Source organism: Aptenodytes patagonicus, unplaced genomic scaffold (genome assembly GCF_965638725.1).
Source record: "Aptenodytes patagonicus unplaced genomic scaffold, bAptPat1.pri.cur scaffold_50, whole genome shotgun sequence".
Lineage (NCBI taxonomy): Eukaryota > Metazoa > Chordata > Aves > Sphenisciformes > Spheniscidae > Aptenodytes > Aptenodytes patagonicus.
In genome coordinates, this window is record NW_027472005.1 from 172,526 (window position 1) to 192,325 (window position 19,800).

Sequence of the window (19,800 nt, forward strand, 5' to 3'; positions counted from 1 at the left end):
AGCTGCAGTTCTCATGAGCTGTCAGCTGTGGAGCACATCTAGAAAACCCCTTTCATTAACATGGGAGCCATTGGCTCCATACTCCTAAGCGGGACCTCCTATTCTTACATTTCTGGCTGGTCTTTTGACAGCTTGTGCTACTCTGAAGCAACCCAAACAGGAGAAGGGGAAGACGGAGAGGCGGATGTGGTTCTCCTTTTCCACTGGCTCACAAAGTTCTCCAGGTCATAGATGCCCTCTGCTCACTGACTCTCATGGAGCTTCTTGCTGTGTTTTGTTGGGATGAGTCACATGTCCAAGACACCTCAAGTACATCAGCTGCCTTCTGGTGACAGCTTACACTGCTTGAAAAGATGACAGAGTCCCTCACGGTCGTTTTGGCTTCATGACATCTGATGGTGAAGTTGCTCACGTTGATTGTTACTCAAGTCCAATGGACAGGTTGACAAAGGCCTGAGTAAGGTGGCTGTTTTTTTGGCCAAAGGGAATGGTAGGAGCCCTCACATCGTCTGCCTTCTGATCCCAGGGAGGCAGAGTTGGATGACGGGCAGTGTGGGAATGACCCACCAGGAACATCCCTATGGTCCAAACTTTTCCTCTTCAGAGCTTTGGTCTGGAAGAGGTAGTCCCTCACCCCAGGGCATGCTGGGAGAGGGGACCTCCAGCCCAGCCCTGGCACAGCAGAGGTTCCTCCAGGACCCCGAGGTGACAGCCTGGGCTTGGCCCCAGAGCAGGGAGCTGCTGGCCAAGGGTGGTGAGGAGCTTTCTAATGCTCGGGATTTGATGTCCTCCCTCCTGGCAGTAGAGGCCAGGAATGACACTGTCTGCTCGGCACGCTGGGGGTGCTCCCCGTCTGAAGGAAGGACACCACGAGACTGAGCTTGTTGTAGTAGCTTTAATCAAATACATCCATTCTTCCCCAGGAGAGATGCACCTCTGCCTGGTTCAGCAGGGCCAGCAGCACAGCACCCGCAGGGACCACACTGATGAGTGCTGTACCCTTGGAGATGTCAGGATCAGTATTGTCTGAGCTGCCAGGGAGCAGATGGAGGGTTCGCTGTCTTCCTCCACGGCCTGAAGGGCTGCGGCAAAAGGAAACAGAGCCGAGATGAACCCCCCCTCCATCTGCAGAGACCCTCAGGCATCCCCTCCAGACCATACCAGCCCCACCCGTCTCTTTCCCTGGCCAGGAGGAGCAGGTGGGACCAATGGATGAGCTGGAAGCTGCTGGCCAGGAATGCCTCAGATGCTCCCGAGATGCTCCTCTGCCCTGGAAGCGTTTCCCTGGTGCAGGGCAAGGCAAGGCAGCACCCTGCCCAGGCTCTGTCCCCTGCCCCACCAGCCCCGGCCATACTCACCGTGGCAGATCTCACTCAGCTTCTCCTTGCTTTGGTTCCCGGAGTGCCGCGCCGCAAGTCCTGAGCAGAGAGCTCTATCAGACCTCCCGCTCCCCAGCATGTCCCCAGCTGCCCCTCGCTGCCAGCACAGTGGTGGGGATGGGGGCCAGGCTGCCAGAAGAGGGACCCCGGGGGCTGTGGCTCACCGATGAACCTGATGGCCATCTCTTGCAAGGTGGCCTGAGCGTCCTTCAGGTATGGCATGCTCTGATGCAGGTAGTCTTCAACCCTCCTCCTGTCCTTCACCAGCTGGAGAGAGCACAAGGGCATGTGGCTGGAACGGACCCTCCCCAGTCTGCTGGACCAGTCCCTCCTCCCAACGACCCCCTTCCCACCCAGGCCATTCCCATCTCCCAGCCAGGAGCCCTATGTGGCTGAGATCCAGAGACACACGCAGGCAGAGGGGGGTCTAGGAGTCTTGAGACCTCTCTGTCCATCTGCCCAGGGCCCAGATGGGCTGGGGTCTCCTTCAACACCCTTGGGAGCCGGGAGGGGAGAAAGCCCTGGAGAAGAGCCCTTAGGGCCCCTGTACTCGAGGGCAGGGAAGGACGATGCAGCTCTGGGTTATGGGCCCTGGGGCTTGGGGGTTGTCCTCACCAAGCACTCTCCGATCCTCCACGTCTGCTGTGTCTGGATCAGGTGCTTGAGCTCTTCCCACTCCAGGATCTCCGCCACGGCAAGGAGGGCTTTCCTAGAGACCTGCAGAGCAACAGAGGATGGGAGATGGCACCGTGGCCTGGGGAAGGAGACCTGGTGTCCCTCTCCTCTTGGCCAGACTGCCAGCTGTTCCCAGCCACCACCTCAGGTATCTCATGCTGCTGGCCAGCAGAATAGAGATTCTCAAGAGCTGTGGGCCCATGGCTGTAGGCAGTGAGGACCACAGTCTCAGAGGCACCGGGGCAGGACAGAGTCAGCAGCACCTCCCATGGCATCCCCAATGGGACTCTTGGCTCCTCAGCCAGGGCTGCCCCAGTTCCAGGTGGGCAGTGCTCTGAGCCCTGGGGTGATCCTGCCCTTAGGGAGCTGGGACATGTCCTGGCCTAAACATCTGGGGTACTCTTAGGCACAACCCTGGGGAGGCAGGGGTTGGGGCTCAAAGGCCTGGTCTCCAACACCTGCAGGGAAATCTGGGAAGCCCTTAGGGTGTGTTCAGACCTCAGTGGCCACGGGCTGCTGCTGCCAAGACCTGCTGGACCAGGTAGGGCAGCTCTGGGAAACGTCCATGCCAGCTGCCAGCAGCCCTTGCCCATGACACCTAGGCCACCCCCGTGGTGTCATCACGCCCTTCCCCATATCACTGGCCAGCTTTGAAATCTGCACCTTGGCCACGCTCTGGGTCTGGTCACTCATGTGGAAGAAGAGCGGGACCAGCACCCTCCACACTTTATTCTTCATCCTCTTCTTGTGGCAGCACACCACAGCCTTCATCAGGTCTTTGAAGAGGTGGATGGCGAGCTCTCGCAGCTGGCTGCACTCCTGGTAGGGAGGAGGACAGGATAAGCAAGGGTGTTAGCATGGCCGATGGGAGGGGAGATGCTCTGGGGTCAGATCCTGCACACAGCTGCATGGCCACACAGCTGGGGAAGCCCTTGGGGCTTGGAGAGCAGCTCTTGGCCTGCAGATGCTTTGCACGGGGGCCAGGCTGGGCTCCAGTACAGGGGTCTCAAGTCGCCTGGAGGCATCAAGCTGTTGGGGAGAAGCTGTGGTGGGCTGAAGAGCCCAGAAGACATCCCTCGAGGGATTAAGGAGGGGAGAATGTCCTGACCAGAGGGCTGGGCTGAAGGGCAGCTGTCATGGACGAGCATCCATCTGCAGGGCCTAGGCTCCTGCAGCAGCCTTACATCATCAAAGAGCGGCAGGAGCTTCTCTGAGAGTTGGAGAGCGATGCAGCTGGCCTTCTTCCTCTTCATATGACCCACCACGTTTCGGAAGACCAGCAGGGCCTTCATCCGGATGTCTTTGTTGGCATCCTGCAGGATCTCCACAACATCAGGCAGCAGGACCTGAATTTTTCTTGCCTAGATGAAGCACAGTATTTCATCTTTGAGAAGCGGTCAAAGACCACCCTGGCAAACATGCTCTGGTCACTGAGCACCAGCCTCCCCTCCAGCTCCTGGCCCAGGAATCGCTGTAGCACCCTCCTGGCTGGTGGTGGCCATGGTATGCGGGAGAGCAGGGGTAGGGCAGGGGGGGCAGGAAAGCAAAGACTTCCTGTCCCCTGCTTAGCCACCCCCTTTTCTGACCAGCCCAAAGGGGCAGATGGGTTGGTAACCCTCCAGGCCTGGAAAGCTACCCCAGGCACCCACCAGCCCCGTCCATGGCAGGGAGGGTGTTGGGAGCCGTCATCCCAGCTCCTGACTGCCAGCCAAGGCCAAGCCACTGCATTGGCCAACGTGGCTCAACTCAACTCCTTGCTCACCGTCTCAGGTCTCTCCGAGGCAGTGATGAGACCCATGAGCACCAGCGAGTGAAACCCTGGATTTGGACACTTCAGGTACTCCTGGAGGAGTGTCAGGGAGTAAAAACTCGGCTGTTGAGCATTGGTGCAGTCTGTCACCTGAAATAAAGATAGCGGTGAGAGATGGGCAGAGCCTGCGGGGCTCCTGCTTCCCACTGGCAGCTCAGGGCAAGGGCACTGGGGCCAGGCAGCCCGTCCTGGGGGCAGCCCTGACCATGGAGGACTGCACAGTGTCTTTGCCGGCTCCTCCTGTCCTCTGACCATTGGCAGCCTCTTGCTCTCACGCCTCCGAGGAGTGACTGGAGAGCAAGAGCTGGCACAAAGGAGGCAGGACACATGGGTGGTGATGAGTGTCTCCTGTCCCCGGCCATGCACATCCCCGAGGGTGAGCAAGCCCAGGTCTGGTCACTTACCGCCTCCTGAATGTTGCAGGCATGCAACACGGCAGCGCTTATCAGCTTGCAGTGCCGCCGTTTCCGCGACTTAACAATCTTCATCAGCTCAGTCGAGAACTCAGTGGGTATCTTGTTCTGGAAAAACATCAGCTCCCACATGGCCAGGGCGGCGCTGCCAAGCACAGAGCATTTCGTCAGCGTGGCTGCCTCGGCCACGGCACTGTGCCCAGGCTAGCCTGACCACTCCCGGGCTGTCTTGCAGCCCAGGCCCTGCCCACCCCGCTCGTGTGGGGGCAAGCAGGAGAGAGCTGAGGTGGTGTTCCCTGTGAGGCAGGGAAGAGCATAGTGGCTCTGGGCTCTGGCTTGGCCGGCTTTGGCTGCTGCAGGCCTGGATGACCCACCAGGGCTGGAAAGTGTGGTGGGATGGAGGGCCCTGCTCCTCAGGGATGTCCTGCAGTTTTCCGTGGGTCTGGCAGCCAGAGAGTCTCTGAGCCCCTCTCCCCACAGGGAACAAGTCCTTGGGGCTGTCGCGGCTGATACCTGTCACACAGTGGAACGTGGATCAACATGCTGAAGACCAGTTCCCTGGGGTACTCGCAGGCCAGCAGGATAAGTAGGGCATCCAGGCTCTCCCAGGCTGACACTGTGCTGGTGTACTCCAGGCTTTCATGGATGCACCCCACGATGCTTGGCACCTGGAGGGGACACAGGTGAGGATGGTGCTGCCACTGGAGTGCAGCCATTTCCTCAGCTGCCACCACTGAAACTTCCCATCCCTCTCTGGTGGCTTAAAATGGCTTTAGGTGCCTGATGCAAGGCAAGGCAGGGCAGGGCAAAGGCAGGGACAGGCAAGGCAAAGGCAGGGCAAGGCCCAAGGCTTGAGCCAGGCAATCCAGCCAGAGCCTGCTTACATCTGTCAGCCAGAAGTCAGGTTCTCCCATGGTCATGTTCAGCACGCTGCTGGCCACCTGCTTGTCATAGATGCTGGAGTCTCTCAGGGCTTCAATGGCTGTGAGGACGATGTCTGTCTTCTCAGAAGGCCAGAGGTAATTTTTGCATGCCTATGGGAGGAAGGAAGGAAGGGAGGGAGGGAAGACACGTCACATGACTGCCCTCATGGTGCTGCTTGGCCCTATAGAGAACCAGAGCTTGCTGGTGGCCAGGAGGGCTGGAGCTGCTGCTGGGACACTGGAGTGCGGCCCTCGGATAGTCCCTGCTCGGGGACAGCAGGAACCCTCTCACCAGGGACAGTGAGGCCATGCCAGCCCCGCTGATTCTGGGTCCCTTTGCTCAGACAAGTCTCCTGCTGAATGTGTCTCAGCAAGGGAGGAACTCATTACCATGGTCAGGGTGCTCGCTTTGTAGAGCAAAGAACACGAGGAGGTGCTCTCAGCTTCCCATTCCCTTTGGACCTGTTGATGCTCTGGATTGTCCTCTGACAGCGTCCTACCTAAAAGGGGAGGGAGAAACACAGAGCAGTTGGTAGGAGGTAGCATCTTTGCCAACAAGCTTACCAAACGCTGAAAAGAGCTTTAGGTTATGAATGGCTGAGGAGGGGGGTTACAACCCACAGGCAGGGGAGGAGGTGGTGGGCAGGAGTGTAAAGCAAAGGGAACAAGAGGGACCTCAGGAATGATGGAGACGGATGAGAGGCACCTGCCTCAAGTGTATGTATGCAAATGCTCAGGGCCTGGGAAAGTGGAAGGAGAGCATGGGGGACAATCAACAGTCTGGGAGAGAGCATGTGGGTCAGGAGCAGCAGAGAGGCGGTGCTGGTGGCATGGTGGTGGCAGCGTGTTACAGCCTCCCCTGTGGGGGGGAGGAAGTGGATGAAGTCTTCCTGAAAGCACTCGGGGAGGTCTCTCTGTCACGTGCCCTGATTGCAAGATGGCAGGGTGCAAGTGGTCAAGGAGATTTCTGGAGGGCATCAGGGACAGCTTCTTGCTACAGGCATTGGAGGGACTAGCCGGGGTGATGCCCAGCCTGATCTGTTGTTCAAGGAAAGGGAAGAATTGGTTTCAGGACGTGGTAATCAATGGTAGCTGTGGCTGTGGGGACCACGGAACAGTGGGGCTCAAGATCCTGAAAGGAACGAGGAAGGAGAGCAGCAGAGAGTGGATCCTGAACTTCAGGTAAGCACTCCGCCTCTGCAGGAAAATGATAGCTGGGATCCTATAGGAAGCAGCTGCAAAGGGCCAGGGAGGTCAGGGAAGCTGGCAGACTTTCACAGAGAGCCTCCAGCAAGCACAAGAATGGTCCATCACAATGCTCAGGAAAATGAGCAGACATATGAGCAGATGTCTGTGTGTGGAGGGACGCAGCCCACGACACAGCTCCTCTTACTTTCTCGCTGACAGATGAACCTGTAGATGGAATAAAGAGCATCCGAAGCCACGTGGCTGCTCTCTTCTTCCTTGCAAGAGCTGAGAAGGATGAGACATCCCAGCAGCTGTCCCAGGATGGGGATCTGGATCTCTCTGTAGCAGCCACAGCTGAACTCATCTTGCCAGGCCTGGGGGAGGGAAGCAGAACAGCAGAAGGGCTGAGGCAAGGCAGGTGGGGCTGAAGCCCTGAACCCAAGTGGGCCCAGGGCTGGATCTCAGGTGAGTCAGAGCTTTGCAGGGCCCTGCTGGGTGCAGCTCTGGCTCCTGGCAGAGAGGGGACTGGGGAGAGGAGCCCATAGGACCAAGACCCTCGCTTCAGGGCAGAGCCTTGCTGAGTGCCCCAGTGCCTGGCAGGAACCCTGAGCTGCAGGCTGTTCCGGTGCACAGGAAAGGGGACATGTCCTGGCTGGAGGCTGCCTGGCTCCTTACCTCCAGTGAGGAACATCTGGCCAAGAAATGGCTCAGCTTCTGAATCCTCCTCAAGGCCCTTGCGTGCACAGCTGCACTTTTGGAGTTGGTGAAAGTCAGCAGCATCTGGGAGGAGAGGAGAGGAGAGGAGAGAAGCTGCCGATCTGCCCTGTGAGCTGACACCCACTCCAGCAGAAGCAGCACTGCTGAACTCCTGGCTAGACTCACACAGTCCAGGCTCAGAGGTATGGCCCCCTGGGAAGCCAGGAGAAGAGAGCTTCAGAGCTGGGCTCCCCGTGCGGGACGGGCAGGTCCCAGTGGGTCTCTGCCCCATTTGGGTCTGGGGAGGAAAGCAGGGGAGACTGGGAAGTGGGGGGACAGCAGCACCAGCTGCCACCGCTGTGGTACCAAAGGAGAGGGGCCAAATTCCTCCTATTACTTGGGAAAGTCTGCGGAGGGGAAAGGGACTTTGACTGCAGCCAGGGGACACCGGGCTCCAGAAGAGCACAGTGGGCAGCCCTCAGCTCCCCCAAGGGAGGTGGGCACCCTGCGTGGCACTGCAGGTGTGATGGACACCCGCATCACCTCCAAGGTGATGAACAGCCCCTGCCAACCCCTGCTCTTTGCAAATGCCAGACCTTCAAGATAGTCTGCAGCTCCTCGCTGAGGCCAGAGGCAGGAGAGCTGAACACCAACACGCGTAGCATGCTGTCCATGGCATCCAGGGTCTGCAAGGAGGACGAAGGGTGGTGGCATCTTTCGGCAGGCCCTCTCATCCCCAGGAGATGGATCTGGACTCCCAGCACCAAGGAGGACACCTGTGCTGCCTCGCGGTGCCTGGGGAAGGCCTCGGGGCAGACAAGCCTGGATGTGGCCAGGCCCATGGGAAGGGGACGAAGGGATGAAGGTGGGAAAGCAAAACCAAGACCCTGACCTGCCTTGGATCTCCAGTCATCTCCTGGCATGGGGCAGCCAGGGAGCAGCCCAGAGGGACTGGGGGCTCACCCAGCACTTACCTGGAAGTAGAGAGAAGCATCCAGGCCCTGCATGTCCTCTTCTGGAGGAAGCAAGAAGACACTGGTGAAGCAGGCATGTATGAGGCTTTTCTTTTGGCCCTCCAGCACTGTCTCCACTGAGCTGCAAAAAGAGAGAGAGGGGTCTGTCGGACACTGGTGCTGGGAGCGTGCCTCGAGGCCTCGGACAGGTGGACATGGACCTCTGGGGCAGGGGTGCCCAGGAGGGATGGGCAGGTACCTCAAGGCAGCGATGGCATCCATGGCAAGCAGCCGCACTGCCGTGTGCAGGTGGTCCCTGGGCTCCTCTTCCAGCAGTGCCTGCAGAGCACAATCGGGATAAAGGACCTGGCAGCCACCAGCACCCAGTGCCAGCAGACCCAGTGTGGTCCCTGCCGCCCTGGGTGCTGGGGGTCTTTGCTGGCAGGCCTTCTCAGCAGCACTTGAGTCCCCTTGGGGTGTCCACGTATGTTTGCTCCTGTCCAAATGCTGTCCTTGCCATGTGCCAGTGACCGGGGACCCTGCCCCCTTCCCCAGACCCTCCGGGTGTCCCCTCACCTTGATGCTCTTGGCCAGCTCAAATCTGTGGCAGAAGACATCCAGGCCCTGCAACAAGCCCTTGTGCCTGGCAGCTCTGCAGAGGATGCAGATGCACTCGAGGAACCGCATCTTCTCGGTCTCTTCCTGGCAGCCAGGGGACAGAGAGACAAAGGGGGAGTGTGAGAGGGCGAGACATGGCCAGCGGGACCAGAGTACTGGGGGTGCAAAGCCATGCGGGAGAGCAGCTCTGCCCAGCCAGCAGCGCCCCTAGCAGCAGGCAGCATAGCCAGTGGGTCCCATCAGGAGACGCTGGCACAGCAGCAATAGAAATAGCCACGGTTACCTTTTCTGAGCTCTCGAAAAAAGCCTGGATGAAGTCCACCGTTTCCTGTTCCGCTTCATACACAGCTAGCCAGCTGGCATCTAGCAGCAGAGGAGGGCAGGGAGGGCTGTAGAGCGGAGCTGCAGGCAGGAGTGGGCAGAGGAAGGAGCTCTGCCCTTCGTTCCCATGCCCACTCCCCAGGAGCAGTCTCCCTGGGGGTCTCAGGGCTGGAGGATGCGATGCTGGAGCCCCCCACTCACCTGCCTGCACCGGCTGGACCACACACACCTCACAGGGCTCTGGTGGAGACCTGCTCTCCTGGGGAGCCCCCACCTCCTCCCAGGTCACCCTGGGGTGGCTAAGGGGTCTCCTCTCTGCCATCCTGAGGGATGTAAGGCGGCAGTAGGGATGGGGAAGGGGGAAGCCTTGGGGAAACGCCTTGGGTCTGCCGGGAAAAGACGCGGGGTGCGCTTGGGGGGTCTCCTCGCCAGCTCTGCGCTCCTGCCCTGTCCTGTCACTGTCCTGCTGGACACTGCAGGGTGGGGCCACGCTGGCTATATGCAGTGCTGGGGGGTCAAATAGCAGGGGGTCACAAAGGGACCAACTGTGACCCGCCGCCCAGGCGGGGAGGGGCAGGATGGCCCCTGGGGAGCTGGGCCCTCTCGGGGCACCCCAAGGCAACCATTCACCCTCATGTCCCCTCGGGATCTCCCTGTTGCTCTGCAGTGTATCCCGGAGCCCCGACGTTAAAAGTCTGGGATTTACTCAAGCTTCACAGAAACCATGATTTTATCACTTCATCTCTTCTTCTCATCTTCTCACCAGGAAGAGCTCGTGCAGGAAAGAGGAAAAATAAAATGAAACAACTTCCCCTGAGTTTACCCTTTTTAGGATTTGGGAACCTCCCAGAAATGGAGATTCCCCTCTTATGGTTTGTTTTCTCAGTCTGGTTTGTGGCCATGATGGAGAACTCCCTCATTGTTGCGCTGGTGGTGGCTGACCACCATCTCCAGCCCTCCGTGGACACCTTCTGGGCCGCCTTTCCTGCCTGACCGCCTGCTCCCCTTGTCAGCTTCCATGAACAGGGAGAAGCCCATTTCTGCAGGAGTTTTATAATTTGAGGTTTTTGGCCAGTTGGCAATGTTGTCTCCAGGCAGGGGTTGGAGATGGGGTTGGTGTTTAGCAATATGGAAACTTCTCTGCTGCAGCACAGTAGGAAATATCACTTTCAGCTTTAAGCTCAGAGCTGGGCATGAAAAAAATGTGAAGCCAGTGTCCTGAGTGTTTCTATCTCACCTCAGTTCTTGTGGCGCTAATGAAATTTCCCAAGTGTTTCATCATCTCATGCTAATCATTAATGATAACTGCGATGACAGTATGCCGGCCAGGTGGACAAGTTCTCCACAGATGCTCTCTTCACGTTTCTACAGTTTTCAGCAGTTTACAGTTACATCCTTTCCTCAATCTCTCTCAGCACCAGGAAGCAAAAAGGTGTCGACATCGGCTCCTCTCATCGGATCGCTGTCAGTATTCCCTGGTTTTACATCAAGCTGGCTGTTCAGATCACAGGTCACACTCTGTTTGTTCTCTGGTTCTTGTTCTGTTTCTTTTTCTTCTGAACATCCTTGCCAAGATCTACAGAGAAACCTGAGCATGACATCAGTTGGCTGCAGTCATGCAGAAGGACGCCTGTGGTTGCAAACACGTTCCTCTCTCTCCCTGGCTTTCAGGATGCCAGATCTGCTCCGGATCCATCTTGTTCTTTACTCTTGAAACTTTATTTTCATTATTATTTTTTTAATATTACTTAAGAAGACCTATTTCTATCTATCCTAGCAGAGATAATGAGAGGGATGACTCATGGGCTGTGGGGGTGAAAAGCGGCACGGACTCCGGCAGACACGGCAACCAAAGACCTTTATTGCTTTTTGTTAGCATCTTTTATAGCAAGCAGAAGTGTACACGCGCTACCTGCAGCTTGCAGATAGGTTCTTGTGTTCACGCGCATCTATGCTCTAGCAGATTGGCCTGTTCTTCCTGATCATGCGAAATGCCTTCATGGTCTTTATCTTGTTTTTCTCCTTCCAGCTGCACATTCCTTTCTCCGTTGTTTTCTGCTTAAGTGCCTTGTCATGCCAGGTGGTGCAGTGTTTGCTCATTAAAATCAAACTCAGGAATGTCCGTTAGTGAGATTCCCATCCCCACATCGGGCATGACTCATTGGACAAGCATTGCCTTATATGGTATGTCCTGGCCCCCATTCACACCACCAAGGGTGCGTTAACAGCACAGGGGGTGATGCTGTTTGTCCTCCCCAACCTCTGGGATGGTTGGGCCCCTTCTGAAATCTGATTTGCTTGACGTCAATTCTCTCTCTCTCTCTCTCTCCATGTAAGTAATCTCTTTTATCTGCTGCTAAATTGTTGCTAAATGGCTTCACTAATGATCAGTTTATAGTAACCTGCAGTGGTACAGACCTACAAGGTTGTTGCTGTTATTCACCGTTTCTGTATGATTGATGACTGTTATTATTGATTGCTGCCACTGCCTTTGATTGACACTGTATTATTGATTGCTGTTAGTAATTTGTATTGCGTTGCTAGGGGTGATTTTGTAGTATCCTGGCTAGTGGTTACAGACAGCGCTGCACTGGTCGGATGCTCCTGTGGGTGTAGCAGCGACAGTAAGGTGCCCTTGTTGATGGCACAGCCATGCAACTCACAATTTGACATCACGGTGTATCTGTCAGATGTATGTTTGTTCCCCTGGGAATTGGGTTTTCCTGGAAAAAAGGGGTGGCGGAGCTGTAGGAGAGCGGGCGCTTGGAGCTTCAAACTTTGGAGATGAAGCTCAGACTCGTCGTGTGGCCGAGCGGGACCGTAGCGCTCGTCCTGCCTCTGGTCACACCCAGGTGCTCCGGTTGTTTTGCCTGGGAATTCAAATTCCTGGGTTTCTGTTCTTTTAATTTTTACTGCTTATTATTTACCTGAAAATATTTAGAATAAAAACTTGAAAAACAGTTACTGGCATAGTCTTTGGGAGTAAATAATGTGTCTCATCTACTCTAGCTACTATTGAAACTTTACAGATGGTAATTACTCCCAATTTGTACTATAAAATTACAAATAGCAGAATATAGAGTACTAATCGGGAGAAATATCTGTAGGGAAACAACTCTAGTTAATATTAACAAATAAAAAAATAAAAAACTAATTAAAAATTTAAAATAAAACATCATGAGCACTAGTTAATGCCACTTAGTAAAGTAATGATTAAAATGTTAGAGTGTAAATAACTAAAAGAAATATTATTTATGAGGAACGACACAATTTAATTGGAGCGATTACTTAACGAACCAGGCAGTAATTATTCCCAATTTGTATTGTAATATCAAAGAAAAATAAATTCAGAAACCCATTTTAAGTGACAAAGATAGAAAATGAATTGGGAGTCATTAATAGCTAAATTTGAAGATAGACATTATTAAATAAATTGCTGGCATTAATGACTCCCAGTTGGAAACAAAGTAATGGACTTTTAGCATATAAAACGGAAGTAGAATTGGAAAAGGAATCGGGAGTCTTTAATGCTTAAATTACAACATACCTTTGAGTAGGTTCAGAGGCAATGATGACTCCGGCTTAGAAATAGTAATTAAAAAAATTACTAAATAGTAATTGAAAAATAGAAATTGAAGCTTTAGATTTTTACGTAAAGAGAAATAAAAATGAGTTACTATATAATGGCTACATTTAAAGGCAGAGATTAAAAACAATTCACTGGCGGTCATGGAAGACTATATATTTACTACTATGAATATAATTAATTATTATTAAGTACCAATTAGAGCTATAATAAAAGTAAAAATAGTGCAAATTAGGTTTGATTAATAAAAAGTTAAGTTAAATCTTAAAACCATATTTTAGATCACTAATTGGTCATCATTAGTGCCTGTTATTTATTTAATAACAGCAATGCTTCATTTATGCATTAATGATGCCCAAAACAGTATTATCATAATAAAAACTTCAAATTATGTAGTGGAAATAGAATACAAATTGGGAGCAGTTTATTATAATTACATCTTATCGTAATTATGGTAATTAAAGTGCTCCTAACGAGGCTTCAAATTGATAACCTGAGATGTAATTAAACCTTCCTCTTGTGTCAGTCTCTTTGTTTTTCGCCCTTTGTCTCCTTTTCATTTTTCCTGAGGCAGTATTAAATGAAATTCTCCTGGGGTGCAATTAATGCATTTGTTGTATTTTATATGATTACTTAAATAGGTAATATTATATTATTCACGCGGCCTAATTAAATAATTCAGTCAGGCCTCTGACAGTCGTGCTCTATGAGCCAGCAATCCTCCCAGAAGTGCTTCTCAGTCCTCCAGATTCAAAGAATCAAAGAATATCTCGAGTTGGAAGGGACCCATAAGGATCATCAAGTCCAACTCCCTGCTCCTCACAAGACTACCTAACACTAAACCAGCTGACTAAGAGCGTCCTCCAGACACTCCTTGAACTCTGACAGGCTTGGTGCTGTGACCACTTCCCTGGGGAGCCTGTTCCAGTGGCCGACCAGCCTCTCAGTGAGGCACCTTTTCCTAACGTCCATTCTGAACTTCCCCTGATGCAGCTTCATTCCATTTCCTCGTGTCCTATCGCTGGTCACCAGAGAGAGGAGATCAGTACCTCCCCCTCCGCTGCCCCCCTTGAGGAAGTTGTAGACTGTGATGAGGTCACCCTCAGCCTTCTCTTCTCCAAGCTGAACAAACCAAGTGACCTCAGCCGCTCCTTGTAAGTCTTGCCCTCAGGACTCTTCACCATCTTGGTCGCCCTCCTCTGGACACACTCTAATAGTCTGGTGTCCTTATTCTATTGAGGCATCCAAAACTGCACACAGTACTTGAGGTGGGGCTGCACCAGTGCAGTGTAGAGCGGAACAATCACTTCCCTCGACCAGCTCGCTATGCTGTGCTTGATGCACCCCAGGACACAGTTGGCCCTCTGGGCTGCCAGGGCACACTGTTGACTCATGTTCAACTGGCCATCAACCCAAACCCCCAGAACTCTTTCCGCGGGGCTGCTCCCCAGCCTCTCCTCCCGCAGTTTGTACGTATAACCAGGATTACCCCGTCCCAGGTGCAGACATGTGTACTCGTCTACTCATGTACATGTGACATCAGAAACACCTGCACAGGCCACCTGCATGCTTGTGCCCTAACAGCTACAGAGCCACCAGTGACATCACAAGCACCAGGACAAGCCAGGGGCCGGTTCCTAACCTATCACCTACTCAGGCACATGTGACATCACAAGCACCTACACAAGCCAGGTGCATGTTCCTGCTCAATCCTGCCTGCTCATCCACCTATGACATCACTAGCAGCTGCACAAGCAAAGGGCCTGCTCCTCTGCTAAAACCTTCTCAGGCACTTATGACCTCAAAAGCACCTTTACAAGCCAGCTGCATGCTCCTGCCCTAATAGCTGCAGAGCCACCATTGACTTCACAAGCACCTGCACAAGCCAGGTGTTCATTCATACCCAAAAAGCTACTTAGATACCAGTGACATCAGAAGCAGCTGTACAAGCAGGGGCCTGCTCCTGCCCTACCACCTACTCAGCCACCGATGACATCAGATGCACCTGCACAAGCCAGGAGCTTTCTCCTGCCCTATCAACTACTCAGGCACTTGCAACACAATAGGCAGCTGAACATAGATGGTTCCTACTCCAGCCCTATAACCTACTCAGGCACATGTGACATCACAAACACCTGCACAGGCCAGCTGCATGCTCCTGCCTTAACAGCTACTCAGCTGCAGGTGACATCACAAGCAGCTAAACAAGCCAGGGGCCTCCTCCTGCCCTATCTCCTACTTGGGATCATGTGAGATCACAAGCACCTGCACAAGCCAGGTTCCTGTTCTTGGCCTAACACCTACTCAGCCACCAGTGACCTCACAAGCAGCTGCACAGCAGAAGCATCCTCACTTCCAACACCCCGGCTTTGTCCCCTCCATCTCCATCTCTGTCTCCCATCTCCCCGTGCTCTCCTCTCTCCCAGGCACCTTTCCCACCCTCTCCACGACCTCCCAGTGCCTCTGCCTGCCTCTGTGTTTGTGTGGCAGATGTTACCTGGGAAGCATTGTCTCAGCTATACCACCTGCATCTCCTTCTCCCTCTGTTGTCATCGTTACTGCGCCAGCTGTCTGATGCACTTTTCAACCTCATGGGCCCTCTTGTCCTGCCTCCCTTCTGCTGGTAAATCCTGTTCCTGCAAGAGAAGTGTCAATCAGTCGGTGTCGCCTCTGTGGCATCTTACCTGCATCTTCCTGAGCTGGACAGCTGGTGGGAACTGTCACCATCAGCCCCGGATGTGCTTGAAGTCTTCTCCTTGCGCAGGTGTGGCTCTGGGTGTGCTTGGCCTCCTGTGAGCAATGGCTTCACCAGCAGGCTTGGATTTAGTGAATCCCCATGGACAAATGGATGTAGCAGGTGCTCCATCCAAGAACTTTGATGTGCTGACACTCTGGAGTGAATTTGGAGGTGTTTCCTCCTCCTGCTTCTCCTCCTTCTCCTCCTCCTCCTCTTCCCTCTTCTTCCTCCTCCTTTTCGTCCTCCTCCTGCTCTTCTTACTCCTCCTTTTCCCCCTAATCCTCCTTCTCTTCCTTCTTCTCCTCCTCCTCGGCTCTTCTTCCTCTGCCTCCTGTTCTTCTGCCTCCTTTTCTTCCTCCTCCTATTCTTCCTTTCCCTCCTTCTGTTCTCGTTTCTCCTCCTCCTTTCTTTCGCCTCCTTTTTTTCTTCCTCCTCACGCTTTTTTTTATTATCTTCCTCCTTATCCTGTTCTTCCTCCTCTTCTTCCACTTCATCTTTTTCTCTCTTCCTCATGTTCTTCCTCCCTCTATTCCTCCACCGTTCTTCCTGTTCTTCCTCCTTTTCCTTCTCTTCCTGTTCTTCCTCCTCCTCTTCCTCCTCTTCCCCATCTTCTCCTGTTTCTCTTCCCTTTGCTCCTCCTCCTGCTCTTCTTCCTCCTCCTGTTTCTCCTCCTGTTCATTCTCTTCCTCCATTTCTTCCTCCTCTAACTCCTGTTCTTCCTCCTCCTCCTCTTGTCCTTCCTTCTTTTCCTTTTTATGTTCCTCCTCGTACTCCTCCTCTTCCTGCTCTTCTTGTTCTTTCTCATGTTCTTCATCCTGTTCTTCCTACAGTTCTTCCTCCTCCTCCTGTTCTTTTCCTTTCTCCGTTTTGTCTTCATCCAGTTCTTCCTCCACCTCTTCCTCGTTCTCCTTCTCCTCCTCCTCCTCATACGCCTCTGCAGGTTTATCCTCTGCATGTTCATCCTCCTCCTGTTCTTCTTGTTCTTCACAGTCCTTCTCCTTCTACCCCTCCTCCTCCAACTCATAGAATCATAGAATAGTTTGGGTTGGAAGGGTCCTTTAAAGGTCATCTAGTCCAAGCCCCCTGCCGTGGGCAGGGACATCTTCAACTAAATCAGGTTGCTCAGAGCCCCGTCCAACCTGACCTGGAATGTTTCCAGGGATGGGGCATCCACCACCTCTCTGGGCAACCTCTTCCAGTGTTTCACCACCCTCAGCGTAAAAAATTTCTTCCTTCTATCTAGTCTAAATCTACCCCCCTTTAGTTTAAAGCCATTCTCCCTTGTCCTGTCACAACAGGCCCTGCTAAAAAGTTTGCCGCCATCTTTTTTGTAAGCCCCCTTCAAGTACTGATAGGCTGCAAGAAGGTCTCCCCGAAGCCTTCTCTTCTCTAGGCTGAACAACCCCAACTCTCTCAGCCTTTCTTCATAGCAGAGGTGTTCCATCCCCCTGATGATTTTTGTGTCCCTCCTCTGGACCCGCTCCAACAGGTCCGTGTCTTTCTTATGCTGAGGGCTCCAGAGGTGGATGCAGTACTCCAGGTGGGGTCTCACCAGAGCAGAGTAGAGGGGCAGAATCTCGTCCCTTGACCTGCTGGCCACGCTTCTTTTGATGCCGCCCAGGATACGGTTGGCTTTCTGGGCTGCGAGCGCACATTGCTGGCTCATGTCCAGCTTTTCATCCACCAGTACCCCCAAGTCCTTCTTGGCAGGGCTGCTCTCAATCCCTTCATCCCCCAGCCTGTATTGATACTGGGGGTTGCCCTGACCCAGGTACAGGACCTTACACTTGGCCTTGTTAAATCTCATGAGGTTCACATGGGCACACTATCCTCCTCATATTTCCTTCTGTTTTTCTTCCTCCTATTCCTATTATTCTGTTTATCCTCCTGTTCTTTATCCTCACCCTCCTGTTCCTTCTGTTCCTTTTTCCACCTTCTTCTCTTCTACTTCCTCCTCTTCCTTTTCCTTCCTTCCTTCTCCTTCTCCTCCTCCTCCTCCTCCTCCTCCTCCTCCTCTTCATCTTCTCCTACCTCATATTCCTCATTTTCTTTCTCCTCATCATCCTGTTTTTTTCTCCTTGCCAATTGCATGAGATTCAACAAGGCCAAGTGCCAGGTCCTGCATTTGGGTCATAACAACCGCATGCAACACTGTAGGCTTGGGGAAGAGTGGCTGGAAAGCTGCCTGGCGGAAAAGGACCTGGGGGTGTTGGTCGACAGCCGGCTGAACATGAGCCGGCAGTGTGCCCAGGTGGCCAAGAAGGCTGATAGCATCCTGGCTTGTGTCAGAAATAGTGTGGCCAGCAGGAGTAGGGAAGTGATCGTGCCCCTGTACTCGGCACTGGTGAGGCCGCACCTCGAATACTGTGTTCAGTTTTGGGCCCCTCACTACAAGAAAGACTTTGAAGTGCTGGAGCGCGTCCAAAGAAGGGCAATGAAGCTGGTGAAGGGTCTAGAGCACAAGGCTGATGAGGAGCGGCTGAGGGAACTGGGGTTGTTTAGCCTGCAGAAAAGGAGGCTGAGGGGAGACCTCATCGCTCTCTACAACCACCTGCAAGGAGGTTGTAGCGAGGGGGGTGTCGGTCTCTTCTCCCAAGTAACAAGCCATAGGACAAGAGGAAACGGCCTCAAGTTGCGCCAGGGGAGGTTTAGATTGGATGTTAGGAAAAATTTCTCCACCAAAAGGCTTGTCAAGCATTGGAACAGGCTGTCCGGGGAAGTGGTTGAGTCACCATCCCTAGAGGTATTTAAAAGACATGTAGACGTGACACTTAGGGACATGGTTTAGCGGTGGACTTGGCAATGCTAGGTTAACAGTTGGACTCGATGATCTTAAAGGTCTTTTCCAACCTGAACGATTCTATGATTCTATAATGCTAGGTTTGATGGCGTCAAAATAATAAAAAAATCACTTCTAGGGGAGTTGGAAGCCAGTTTTAATTTTAAACTCTTCTTTCACTGTAAGACATTCCAGAACAGCCACAAAATTACAAGCTCAGAGTTGAAACCAAGCATTGTGACTGACTTGGAATTTTTTGTCCTTTTTCATTCATCCACTGGTAGTTATAGGAGGGAAAAAGGGGCTTTCTTTCAGAAGAGAACATGTCTTTTCCCCTGTCCTTCTTCTTCTTTGCCAGTGCTCTGAATGTTGGTGGTTTTACTGTTGGGGCATTTTGGTGCTGTGTCACTGTAGTAATAGCTCTGATGGAGACACTAGAGACCATAGGACAGGTAGAAGATGCCAGTGGAGATCATCAGGCTGGAGAAGCCAAAGGAAAAAGCAGGGGACTGGAGTTGCCTGGAGAGAGAGGGCCCAGTTTCCAAACTAGGTCAGCTCGTGTCCTCATCTCCCATGCAGGAGGTGAATCACACACATGGACTGCAAAGCAATGTGAGCCATAGAAAAAGGCTTGCTTAGCTCCGGATTGCCCAGGGACATTTAATTGGAATTCAGGCCTTGTCATGTCAGCGGGAAGGAAACATGCCCTGCAAGCCCACGCTGAGGCATGAGACCTTGCCTGGGACTAAGGGATATGTCAGGGGACGTAGATGAGACCCCCAGCCCCTGGAGTGGCGACTGGAGGATGGGTAGGTCAAAGGACCCTGATGGGAGCCCTGCAGGGCCTCGTCCATTGGACCAAGGGGCACCTTCCCTTGTCACACAGAGCATCCCACGGGCTGGAAAAGGGATGCTCTGGAGAGTTTCTGGCAAATATCTGGAGAAGAGCTGCTCCCCCCACCGGCTTCTCCCAGGGCCTTTCTCAGCTCCGGCACCCTTCCCAAGGACAGCCCCACCAGGTGGGTGCAGTCAGCATTGCAGGGAAGAACAGGCAACAGCCATAACAGTCAGCACTGCGGGAAAGCTGGGACCCCGGCGAGCCTCCCAGGCTCTCCAATCCCAGCCTAGCCCAGTGTGTGTGAGACAGTGGCCAGAAGAGTGGTTTTTTAATCTAGGCTACCTACTAACTAACAATCTATGTGAGAGTACAACCCGATCCGGTGTTACGCATAATATCAGCACTGTGAAGAGATGTGACGTTCAAATGGAAAATGAGACAGTTTGAAGATGTTTTAATAGCTTGCCGGAATAAAAAGGGGAAGCACCATATATAAAATAAAAAATACAATACAATAAAATAAATGTCTGAACCTTCTGTGACAAGTTATGTCATATCAAAGTGCATGTCTGCTTGGTCAGGACGCTGAACCTCCACTACACCCACATCCAACCCTGACCAAAAGGGGACAGAGAGAGACACAGAGTGACTTTGCAGAAACATTTGGCTCAGGGGGACGTGCAGGGCACAGGCACCCCGACAAACCGATGACAAGTGCCCACAGGTCACCTGAAAGAGCAGGTTTGGCTTTCTGCCTGAAACATGTTTCAGGAATTGCTCTGAGGATTTTTTCTTCCACCTTCATCATCTCCACTGCCAGCTCTTCACAGTGACAGTCAAGCAAAGTGAATTCAACCTGCAAGGACTAGGAGCAGAGATGAGGC